Genomic DNA, 12,003 nt, shown 5'->3' on the forward strand with positions numbered 1-12,003 from the left:
GAACTCCTAGAGATCAGTAAGAAAAAGTTAACCACCAGGCCGGGCGTGGTGGCTCAAGCCTGTAATCCCAGCACTTTGGGAGGCCGAGGTGGGCGGATCACGAGGTCAGGAGATCGAGACCATCCTGGCTAACATGGTGAAACCCCGTCTCTACTAAAAATACAAAAAACTAGCCGGGCAAGGTGGTGGGCGCCTGTAGTCCCAGCTACTTGGGAGGCTGAGGCAGGAGAATGGCGTAAACCCGGGAGGCGGAGCTTGCAGTGAGCTGAGATCCGGCCACTGCACTCCAGCCTAGGCGACAGAGCGAGACACTCCGTCTCAAAAAAAAAAAAAAAAAAAAAACAAGAAAAAGTTAACAACCAAAAAAAAGTAGACAAGGCCAAGGACCAGCTCTTCACAGAGGAGATGATACTGGCAGTGAAAAGATGCTCAAGTTCACTAGAAATTGGAGGGATGAGATTTAAAACAAGACTCAATTCAGGCCAGACATAGTAGCTCAAAGATGTAATCCCAGCACTCTAGAGGGGTGGAAGCAGGAGGATCACTTGAGGCCAGCATTTTGAAACCAGCCTGGTCACCACAGCAAGACCTCATCCCTACAAAAGAAAAGTTAAAAAATTAGCTAGACATAGTGGTGCATGCCTGTAGTTTCAGCTACTTGGGAGGCTGGGGTGGGAGGATTGCTTGAGCGTGGGAGGTTGACACTGCATTGAGCCATGATGGTGGCACTGCACTCCAGCCTGGGCAACAAAGTGAGACCTGGTCTCAGAAAAATGAAAAAATTAAAAGACCCAATTGAATCCTATTGGACTGACAGAAATTGAAAACTTGGCCGGCTCACACCTGTAATTCCAGCACTTTGAGAGGCTGAGGCAGGCAGATCACCTGAGGCCAGGAATTCAAGACCAGTCTAGCCAACATGGCAAAGCGCTACTAAAAATACAAAAATTAGCAGGGCATGGTGATGTGCACCTGTAATCCCAGCTATTTGGGAGGCTGAGATGGGAGATTCACCTGAACCTGGGAGGCAGAGGTTGTGGTGAGCCAGGATCACTCCACTGCACTCCAGCCTGGGCAACAGAGTGAGACTGTCTCAAAAAAAAAAAAAAAAAGAAGGCCAGGCGTGGTGGCTCATGCCTGTAATCCCAGCACTTTGGGAGACCGAGGCGGGTGGATCACGAGGTCAGGAGATCGAGATCAACTTGGCTAACACGGTGAAACCCCGTCTCTACTAAAAATACAAAAAATTAGCCGGGCGTGGTGGCGGGCACCTGTAGTTCCAGCTACTGGGGAGGATGAGGCAGGAGAATGGCATGAACCCAAGAGGAGGAGCTTGTAGTGAGCCGAGATTGCGCCACTGCACTCCAGCCTGGGTGACAGAGCAAGACTCTGTCTCAAAAAAAAAAAAAAAAATTGAAAACCTGCTACTACAAAGATTGGGAAGATGTAAAGCCATGGGAACCCACATGTACTACTGGTGTGGAGGGACATGGATGTAGCTACTCTGAGGGGAGATGCACAGACGCCAGGACCCAAAAAATCAGGGGATTTGTGAGCAAATGATTTCACCCAAGACCCTACAGGTAGCACACCCCAAGTGGGTCTTGGTGCTGAGTCTTACTCCAGCTCTCCTACTTCATTCCCACGATAAGCCACACACACAGATACAAGTAGGTTCCCTGGTGCCTCCATGCAGGTCTAGACCACTCCTCAGAGGCCCTAGCACCTGTAGCATTGACTGTAGCAGAGAAACCCCCTCCATCCATGCCTCCCAGTAGGGTTCAGAAGGCTCTTCTCTGTCCCTGTTTCTGTTTGCTGTTGTATGGAAAGCAGCTGAGACTCTGGGCATTAAAAATCACCTGGTAATGGCCGGGCATAGCGGCTTATGCCTGTAATCTCAGCACTTTGGGAGGCTGAGGCAGAGGGATCACTTGAGGTCAGGAGTTCAAGACCAGCCTGGTCAACATCGCAAAACCTCATCTCTACTGAAAATACAAAAATTAGCCAGGCATGGGGGTAGGCATTTGTAGTCCCAGCTACTCGGGAGGCTGAGGAAGGAGAATCACTTGAACCCAGAAAACGGATGTTGCAGTGAGCCAAGATCATGCCACTGTATTCCAGCCTGGTGCCAGAGCGAGACTCTGTCTCACAAAATAATAATAAATTGGCCGGGTGCGGTGGCTCACACCTGTAATCCCAGCACTTTGGGAGGCCGAAGTAGGTGGATCACCAGGTCAGGAGTTCGAGACCAGCCTGACCAGCATTGTGAAACCCCATGTCCACTGAAAATATACAAAATTAGCCGGGCATGGTGTTGCATGCTTGTCGTCCCAGCTACTCGGGAGGCTGAGGCAGGAGAATTGCTTGAACCTGGCAGACAGAGATTGCAGTGAGCCAAGATCACGCCACTGTACTCCAGTCTGGACAGAATGAGACTCCATCTCAAAAAAAAAAAAAGAAAAGAAAAGAAAAGAAATCACTTGGCAAGTGGCTGAGAAATGAAGGGACTTCATTTATTCATTTAACATTTGCTAGAATTCACCATGTGCCGACCTCTGTAGCAGGCACCAGGGTTAGCTGAATCATACACAGTCCCTGCCTTCAAGGAGACCCCGCTGGTGGAGCAGATGAGTGAGCGCAGGGAGCATTGACGGGGCTGTAGTGGAGATGTGTGCCTGACACTGCAGGCAAACGAGAGGGCGCCATCCCCTTTGTTTGGGAAGCTCCAAGAAGGGAATCCTGTGATGGGCCTTGAGCTGAGGAGAAAGGGCCCTGGGAAAGGGAATACTATGCGCAGAGGTGCCCAGTGTAACGTGTCCTATGCAGGCCGTGCCACCCCCTTTGGCAGGTGACAGACTCCCCAGTGAGCCGCTGACCTTCTGAGAGCAGGAGGCTCCCAGAAGCCACAGGGAAGACGCTTCCTTTGTCAGAGACCCAATGCCTCCATGATTCCTTCTTCTCTTCCTGTCCTTGGCCACCAGCCTGTCCTCCATCTCTGCCCCACCCACCTCTGCTCAAGCATGGGCTGACAAAGCCCCAGGCTCGTGGACCACACTGCTGCAGGGAACCTCCTGACATCATTAGACTGGTGGTTCTTCTGAAGGCCCCGTGCCACCACCTTGGTTGCCATGGTAACCATGGGGGTCAGCTCTGAAGGAGCCAGCCGGCCGGCTGTGCCTGGCAGATGGCGTCATTGTGGAGCTTCAAAGGCCCTTGTCACAGGGCAGCAGATGTGGAGATGACGCCAGCACTCAGACACACACATACACACACGGCACAAAGATCCCTGGGAGCCCTCGGAGGGTGGGGTGGGGCCGGGATGGAAGTGGAGGCACCTGCTGCGGCTTCTCTTTCTCTCTTTTTAAAATCAAACACTTGCGTGCAAAGCCCCTAAACGGCAAATGGGGGCCTCTGCAAATAGCTCCTTAGAGGGGCTGGAGACGAAGAGGGGCTTAGGTCAGGATGTCGTCATGTGGCGGCTGCGGGGCTGGGAGGCAGCTGTGGGTGGGCTGGAGGGAGGGAGGGTAGAGGCAGGTGGAGCCTCCCAGATGCATGGCCAAGTGTTAAGTACCTGGCTGCTCCCAGGTTGCCCCCGCAGGGTCTCATTGTCCCGAAAGGGCTTGTTTATCCCCAGCCTAAACAGTTTTTCTTCCTGGAAGTCTTTGGCCAGGCTTCCTGGAGCTCCTCTCTCGGCACGTGGGGCACCTTGCTCACAGCGATGTTCTGTGCTCTGTCAGAACATTCCAGTGCTAAGGGAGTAAACAGATCATATTTGACGACATGCAACTAATCCCCTCCAAAGTGCTCCCCTCCCACACAACACATTTGTCCCCTGCCACTTGCTGAAGCTCCCTTTTTGAGATTGAGATTGCATTCAAGTGGGTTGTGGTGACAGACTGGATGCCTTCAGAGGTGTCAGATCTCTTTCCTTGAGTGGTTGATTTTATTTTGGAGGAACAGCCAGAAGTCCATTAAACAAAGTGCCAGTTGGGCCAGTATGGCTGGGATGGTTTTTGCCCACCAAGAAGTACCAGATGGCGATGACACCCTCCCGTTGCGTGCTACTCAAAACTTATCATTCTTGAAGATTTGTGCAGCTCACTTAACTTGAGTGGTGCTCAGGACCCTTGGCCAGGGCTTAACTTGGGTATGAGGGAGAGTTGCTACAGGGAGCCCCACCCACAGACGTTCCTCTCTGCTGCCCTCCTTCATGCTTTCTAACCAGGGGACTAATCCCCCAGACTTCAGATTGCCCTGCCTGGTTGCCAGGCCTGATGATGACCTCCAGGTCTGACTTACCTGTGTCCCTAGCATCCAGTGAAGGGCCTGGCCTGGACACAGGTGCTCAGAAATGTGTAAGGGGCAGCTGCCTAAAGAAGTGATCATATTTTCAGCCGGGCGCAGTGGCTCACACCTGTAATTCCAGCACTTTGGGAGGCCAAGGTGGGCAGATCGCCTGAGGCTAGGAGTTCAAGACTAGCCGGGCCAACATGGCGAAACCTTGTCTCTACTAAAAATACAAACAATTAGCCAGGTGTGGTAGTGCATGCCTGTAGTCCCAGCTACTGTGGAGGCTGAGGCAGGAGAATCACTTATACCTGGGAGGTGGAGGCTGCAGTGAGCCAAGATCATGCCACTGCACTCCAGCCTTGTCTCAAAAAAGAAAAAAAAAAAAGATCATATTTTCCCTAGCCAGACAGGATGAGGGGAAAAAGTGATCATATAGCTACCCCTATTAAGCACCTACTATGTGCCAGGTAATTACATAGTTACCTCCTTTAACCCTCCCAGCAACCCCTCAAGGTAGATGATTTTGTTCCTCTTTTATAAATGGATTAAACTGAGGCTCAGAGAGGTGAAAAAACTCATCCAAGAACACACAGCCAGCAAATGGCAAGGCTCGAACGTGACCCCAGTGCCTGCCTCTGCAACATCCCCTACCCCCAGCGCTGTCTCAGGAGCCTCTGTCTTCCAAAACAAGGGCTGTCAGGGGTGTTGCAGCAACAAAGCCCCCAGAAGTCATAGAACTCCTGGTAGGACAGACCCCAGGATCATTTGATACAGTGACTTTCATCCTGGGAATCAGGAAGAAATATTAGAGCAGGAAACAAAGTTTTATTTTATTGTGAATATGCAAGGTGAAATCACAGCTTCACACATACAAACCATTAAAAAAGCCATCATCCATCTGAGGCAGATTGGCTGATAGTTTGCACGTTTTCCTCCCCATATCTGATACCTTTTGTTCATCTGTTTAGGCTTCTGCAAACATTTGCCAGAAACTAAGGCAGCAAGGGCTGGGGCAGGAAAGAGGGCAGTGGGCGTTAAGAAGAATTGACAAGGCTGGGCTCGGTGGCTTACGCCTATAATTCCAGCACTTTGGAAGGCCGAGGAGGGTGGATCATGAGGTCGGGAGTTCAAGACCAACCTAACTAACATGGTGAAACCCTGTCTCTACTAAAAATACAAAAATTAGCCAAGCATGGTGGTACGCACCTGTAATCCCAGCTACCTGGGAGGCTAAGGCAGGAGAATCGCTTGAACCAGGGAGACGGAGGTTGCAGTGAGCTGAGATCGTGCCATTGCACTCCAGCATGGGTGACAGAGCAAGACTCCATCTCAAAAAAAAAAAAAAAGAAGAATTGACAAGAGACAAACTTCAAACTGAGAAGGTTCTACCCACTAAGATGATGTGAGTTGGAAAAATGACCGTCTTGGCCCTGGAGTGGCAGGACAGCCTTCAGAGCTCCCATATGCAGCCTCGGTTCTCTGCTCTCTGCCCCCACTACCCTGCTCAGAGTTCCCTCGGTGTCGCCCTTCCTTGGACCATGAGCTCCAACAAAGCCAGGTTTAGTCATCGCTGATCTCTAGATCCAGTGCGTCAATGTGGGAATAAATAGGTGTCAAACAGTGAGCAAATAGAAGGAGAGTTGGACGCCTTGGTACACCCCCCACCAAGACGATTTCTGTTCTCCAAGGGACAGAACAGAACCCATATTAGGAGCTTGGTGATTCAGGTCTGGAAATGTGCGAAACGCTTCAGTTCAGATCCTTCCGTGGTATTCCGAGCTGAACTAGATCTTCAAGAAGGTTGTGTTCCAGAAACAGATTGCTCCAAACTGGGTCTGCACACAGACAGGGCCTCCTGGCGCGCGCGCTCCCAGAGCAGGTTCGGAGGCGGAAGAGGAACATGAGACCGAGTGGGCTCCATTTTGCACACCAGGCTGGTTTTTATAGATGCACAGCTTCTTACTTCACAGCCCTTGCTGACGGGGATCCCTTACGTCAGGAAATTTGGTACGTAAACCTTGACAGAATTGAGAAGACAGATTCCCTGCATGGAAGCTATCTGTACATGAAGAGAGGGGCTAGGAAGAGTCTTCTGGCTGGGAATGGGGCAAGGTGGGCTAAGAGAAAAAGCAGGCCCTTGGCAGCCTCCCAATAGTGATCCTTGCTTACTCGGTAGCCCTGTGACCGTGGACAAGTCATTCCCTCTCTGACCTTCTGTGTCCTTGTCTGTGAAATGAGGGTCACCTAGCAGTGGCAAGGATTGAATGAGAAAAGAGGAGAAGGTGCCATCTCAGACCCAGCACATAATAGGTGCTCAACCAAAGTGAGGTTCTTTCGAGGTGGGGTGGGTGGGTATTTTGCAGCCCATAGGAATTGTGAACATGTCAGGGGGAGGCCTTTACTCTCCCGAGGCCCCCGGAGCTTTGGAAGGCCTGATACCACACCCTCTCCTCCCCCATTCCCAGCCTTTCCAGGGCCCAGTCAACCACTTCCCTTCCACGACTACACCCCCAGCCTCTGCCTCCTCCGCGACTTTGGCGTTCTCATCCCTGGCTCCAGCCTGTCTGCCGCTGCTGGAGCCTGATGAGACTCCAATTCATTATTTATTTCCTCATGCCGCGCTTCCTCCACACGCTTTTAAAGCAGTGCTGACTGAACAAGGAAAGTGACTGAACAGTTCCTGGGCGCTTAGGGTGCAGCAGGCAGCTGGACAGTGTCATCTCAGTCCCTGCAGTGGGCCCCATTCTACAGATGGGGGAAACTGAGGCTCAGAGAGGTAAACTGGCTTTCCCGGCCAGGGCCACAGAGCTGGGATTGGACCCCAGGAATGTCTAATCCAAAGCCCACAATCTCACCTCCCACGGCGGTGTGTGTGGTGCTTCTCCACTGCACACTATGGGAGAGTAATGGGGAGGGGAGTACTAATGCACTGGGAAGGCGTTTGTGCTGGTGGAAAAACAGGCATTTAGCTCCCCCTCCAGTGTGGCTAACACATCCTTCCCATAAGGAATTAAGAACCATAATGAAAATGTAAGGGAAACACACACGCACCTCTTTTAAAGGTAGACAAGCTGACTTCATTCTAGTCACAGTGGGAGGCCAAGAAGCTGAGGGCCCCTGGGAGGAAGTTGCTGGTGGGCACAGAGGGGCATTATCGGATGACGTCTGATGAATGCCACTTCCTGCACTGCCCTCAGACTCACTGGGGCCCAGGTATTGAACTGGCCTTGTTTCTGTTTCTGGAGCTGTGGCTGCTGCCCAGAGCAGTGGTGCGTGCACTGGCCGAGGTGGCCCTTCCTGGCTCAGCGGCCCTGCTTCCTCATCCCCTACAGGGAAGACCCTGCCCCAGGTTGTCCCCAAGCCTTGAGGCCGGGTTGGGAGATACAAGAGCATGGCAGCAGCAAGGGACCAAGCCACTCTCAGTCAATGCCACCACAGTCCTAGGGTTTAAGCCTTCCCTTTTTTTTTTTTTTTTTGAGACAGAGTTTCACTCTTATTGCCCAGGCTGGAGTGCAGTGGCGTGATCTCGGCTCACTGCAACCTCAACCTCCCGAGTTTAAGCCTCCTGAGTAGCTAGGATTACAGGCACCTGCCACCATGCTCGGCTAAGTTTTGTACTTTTAGTAGAGACAGGGTTTCACCATGTTGGCCAGGCTGGTCTCGAACTCCCAACCTCAGGTGATCCACCCGCCTCGGCCTCCCGAAGTGCTGGGGTTACAGGCACGAACCACCATGGCCGGCCAGTCTTCCCATTTTAAAAAGCCACAAAACAGGCACCGGGAGCTAGGGTGGCACAAGAGCACATGGATGGGAGGGGTCCAAGCCAGTTCTGCCAGCCTCCAAAGCCCAGGCCCTCCATGGCATCGCTTTCCAGGTGCAGGGTCTCCAGGCGCAGCGACTTAGTGGAGAGGGGCACCTCCTGCCTGCCCCGTCCGGGGTCTCCCCCTCCAGGCCCACCTTTTCATCAGCACTGCCTTCCCCACGCCCCCGACTGACTCCCCTGAGCAAGTCACCTTTGCCCCTGCCTTGGGTGTGGAACTCTGTCCCTTTCCTCAGCAGGTCATTCATTCCCTCACTCTGGAACCCACCCATCTGCTCCTCATTCTTTCACTCACTCCTTTACTTATTCAACAAACGCGTCTTGTGCACCTCCCATGTGGTCCGTTGTGTCTGCTGTCTTCTCTCCCTTGGGCATTCAGGAAAATGAGATTTTTCCCGATAGACTTGAGGTGGTGAGATTTAGGGAGCTCCCTCACTGGCCAGAGGATGGAACCCACTTCTGGCCTAAGGTGCTTTGCCCCACAGGGATGTTCTTCATCACAAATACATCTTGGCACTCACCTGAGGACACCCTGTCTAGGCCTCAGCTACCCGATCTGTTGAATGGGTTGCTGGGCAACTTCAGAGGGCCCTTAGAGTGTGTGGGCCCCCGGTAGCCACAAAGAATCTGCCCGTGGTGCCTGGGACACTCTTGCTGTCCTGTTCTTGTATGACTCATCCTGCCCTCTGCTAAAAGTGCCAGAGAGAGAACGGAAGTTGAGACCCAAAGGCGTGCTCTGGGGAATAAGTAGTATTTTACTGATTTTTCTGGTTGAGTGGGTCTCGGGTTTAGAAAATTCCATATCTTAACCACAAGGTTAGAGCCTTCCAGTGAACTGAAAGATCAGATCAGGTTTCGTTTACTGAACATCTAAGTGCGAGGTGCCCCAGGTGTGTTTTCAGCAGAGCAGCAGGGGTTTTCCTGTTTTATTTTTGTTTTTATTTATGTATTTATTTATTTTGGCAACAGTCTTCCTCTGTCACCTCGGCCGGAGTGCAGTGGCTGAATCTCGACTCACTGCAACCTCCACTTCCCGGGTTCAAGCAATTCTCATACATCAGCTTCCTGAGTAGCTGGGATTACAGGCGCCTGCCACCATGCCCAGCTAATTTTTGTGTTTTTGGTAGAAACAGGTTTCACCATGTGACCAGGCTGGTCGCAATCTCCTGAGTTCACATGATTCTCCTACCTTGGTCTCCCAAAGTGCTGGGATTGCAGGCATGAGCCACTGCACCCAGCTGGCTTTCCTGTTTTATAGATGAAGAAACTGAGGCCCATAAAGGCTTTCCCACGGCTAGAATTAGCAAGTGATGCCACGATGCAGCCTCCAAAGGCTGGGTGCTCTCTGCTGCCACGACAGGAAAGCCAGGTGGACTCCCCAACCCTCACCTCGCGCCACCCTCACCATGTCCAACAGGGAGGTACACACCTCCCAGCCCCAGCTTTGCCCTGGGCTCCCCTGGAGAGGCCTCGTTTCTCTGTGTGAACAACAACAGGCTGTGGGAACTAAGTGTCAGGACTGCAGTTTGCTTTGTTTTCATTTTAATTCATTAGTGTTCCTCCCAGGCCCCGTCCCCACAGCCCAGGGACATGCCAATCACTGTCTTCCCTCCTGCCAGTGGCACCCCTGCCCTCCCCTTCATGAGTTCCTGAGATCCCGCCAGCATCTCCTCCAGCTTCAGAATATCTGCTGTTAGATCCCATTGTTCCCACATCATCCCAGGAATCCTCAATGGCAAAGCCTGTCATCTTGCCGCCGCCCATGTAGGGCCTGAATTCCAAGGCAGAAACACCACCTGGCACAGCCTCGTGGCTGCATCTCCCCATGTTCCAGCAGGCATGGTGACCTTCTAAGACAGGGACAGCCATGACCAGCCACTTCCCTGAGCGGGTTCAGGTGTGGGAACGCCCTGGCGCTGGACATTTCTGAATCTTTCCATGTCGGAATCCAGGAAGTGCCACTCCTGGGAGGGCCAGAACCCCCTCCTGTGACTACGTCACCTCATGCCAGTCACCTCCTACTGACTGCCAGTGTGCTGGGGAGGCCTGAGGGATGAGAGAGAAAATAATGAAAGCAGGGCCGTGGCAATGTGGGCCTGGCCGCTAGAGTTCTCTCAGCATTTTTTGTTTGTTTGTTTTAAGTCACGGGACCAGGCATGGTGGCTGACACCTGTAATCCCAGCACTTTGGGAGGCCGAGGCGGGCAGATCAGTTGAAGTCAGGGATTTGAGACTATCCTGGCCAACATGGTGAAACCCCATCTCTACTAAAAATGCAAAAATTAGCTGGGCATGGTGACGGGCACCTGTAATCCCAGCTACTTGGGAGGCTGAGGCAGGAGTATCTCTTGAACTCTGGAGCAGAGGTTGCAGTCAGCCAAGATCACCTCCAATCTGGGTGACAAGAGTGAGACTCAATCTCAAAAAGAAAAAAGACATGATCTTGCTCTGTCACCTAGGCTGGAGTGCAGTGGTGCAGTCATAGCTCACAGCAGGCTTGACCTGGGCTCAAATGATCCTCAGGCCTCAGCCTCCAGAGTAGCTGGGACCACAGCCACCATACCTGGCCAATTTGTTTTTATTTTTTGTAGAGATGGGGATCTCACTGTTTTGCCCAGGCTGGGCTCAAGCTCCTGGACTCAAGCCATCTTTCCATCTCCCAAAGTGCTGAGATTACAGGCATGAGCCACTGTGCTGGCTGAGTTCTCTCAGCTTTGAGGAAAGCCCCGCAGAATGTGTCAGGATTTCCCCTCCCTTCACCTCCTCAAGTGAACAGTGACCAGCCCCTTCAACAGATGCGGGGTGATGGGGGCACACTGACCAGTATCAGTAGATACTCAGAGGGAGTCTGCCTCAGGGTTCCCCCTTAGCCTTCAGGCTTGCAGTCACTCACCCTGTGACTGAGCCAGTTGCATAGCAGTTTCCATGCCCCAGGGCCTCAGTTTCCCCTCAGGCGATGTGCTTTCCTGTGTACCTCAATACACACATTGTCTCCCTCTGGTGTGGGCCAGCCCCATGAAAGGAGAGTTGAGACTGAGTGCCAGGTGTCTGTGAGTCATAAGCATTCGGGTTCCAAATTGTGTGTAGATGAATACAGATGTGTGTGTGTGTGTGTGTGTGGTTATTTTTTATTTTTTGCTTCATTGCTCGTAAGTCACATTTTCCTATCTTCTGATCCAAGCTCTAAAAGCGTTTTGTGGTATAAAATCTCCCATCATCTGATCCACTCTACCGAAATAAACCAGCTCCCCTGCCGTCATCTTCCCTGAAAAGTACCCCTGCGTCATGCTCTAAGGCCGGCAGGGAGGGGCCGTGCCCACTTAAAACACTTCACCATAATCCCTCCAGCGCCCCCCGGTCCTCTCCACTCCCTGGGGGGCCGCTCCAGTTTCCTGGGCTGTTATTACTGGAGGACCAGCTGCTTCCTGCCACCCATCCGTACAGACCTGGTCTGTCCGTCCTGGGCCTCACAGGCCTCCGCTTAGCTCATCTCATGGAAATATCATTTTAAAAAATAAACACTGGTTTGATTCGCACTTCCCTCTCGCCTTTGCTGGGTCTCCTGGCCTCCCACCACTGGGCACCACTTCATCTATTAAGGTGTTCTTGGCTCCCAGAGTTCCCCAGAGGTTGCGGGTCAGTGGCTGGCCGTCCACCTGTGGTGCCCCTGGGGCCGCTAATGGCCTCTGGGGCCACACGACTGATTATTTCTTCTGAGTCCTGTGGTCATTTAAATGCCCCTTAAATGTGGCATGGGGGGAAGAGCGAGTGCCACATGTACTGTGTGACCTCGGACAGGTTATTTCCCTCTCTGTACCCCATGGGTACTCGGTGAAGAGCCATCTCCCTCGTGGGCTGTAGGACTCTGTTCCTCCGAGACCTATGGCCGCTGCT

General features: G+C 52.4%; 1 protein-coding gene and 1 long non-coding RNA gene across 16 annotated transcripts in view; one reads left to right on the plus strand and one right to left on the minus strand.

Annotated features, from left to right (window-relative positions):
* The window catches only part of ERGIC1 (endoplasmic reticulum-golgi intermediate compartment 1), a 119,524-nt gene that overhangs the window by 103,534 nt on the left and 3,987 nt on the right, over positions 1-12,003 (plus strand). The window lies entirely within an intron of this gene.
* On the minus strand, positions 2,493-6,208 carry LOC141407102 (uncharacterized). The gene is made up of 2 exons (XR_012414348.1): positions 5,497-6,208; positions 2,493-3,749 (listed from the first exon to the last, which is right to left on the minus strand). It is a non-coding gene; the product is annotated as an uncharacterized lncRNA (long non-coding RNA).

Source organism: Macaca fascicularis, chromosome 6 (genome assembly GCF_037993035.2).
Source record: "Macaca fascicularis isolate 582-1 chromosome 6, T2T-MFA8v1.1".
NCBI lineage: Eukaryota > Metazoa > Chordata > Mammalia > Primates > Cercopithecidae > Macaca > Macaca fascicularis.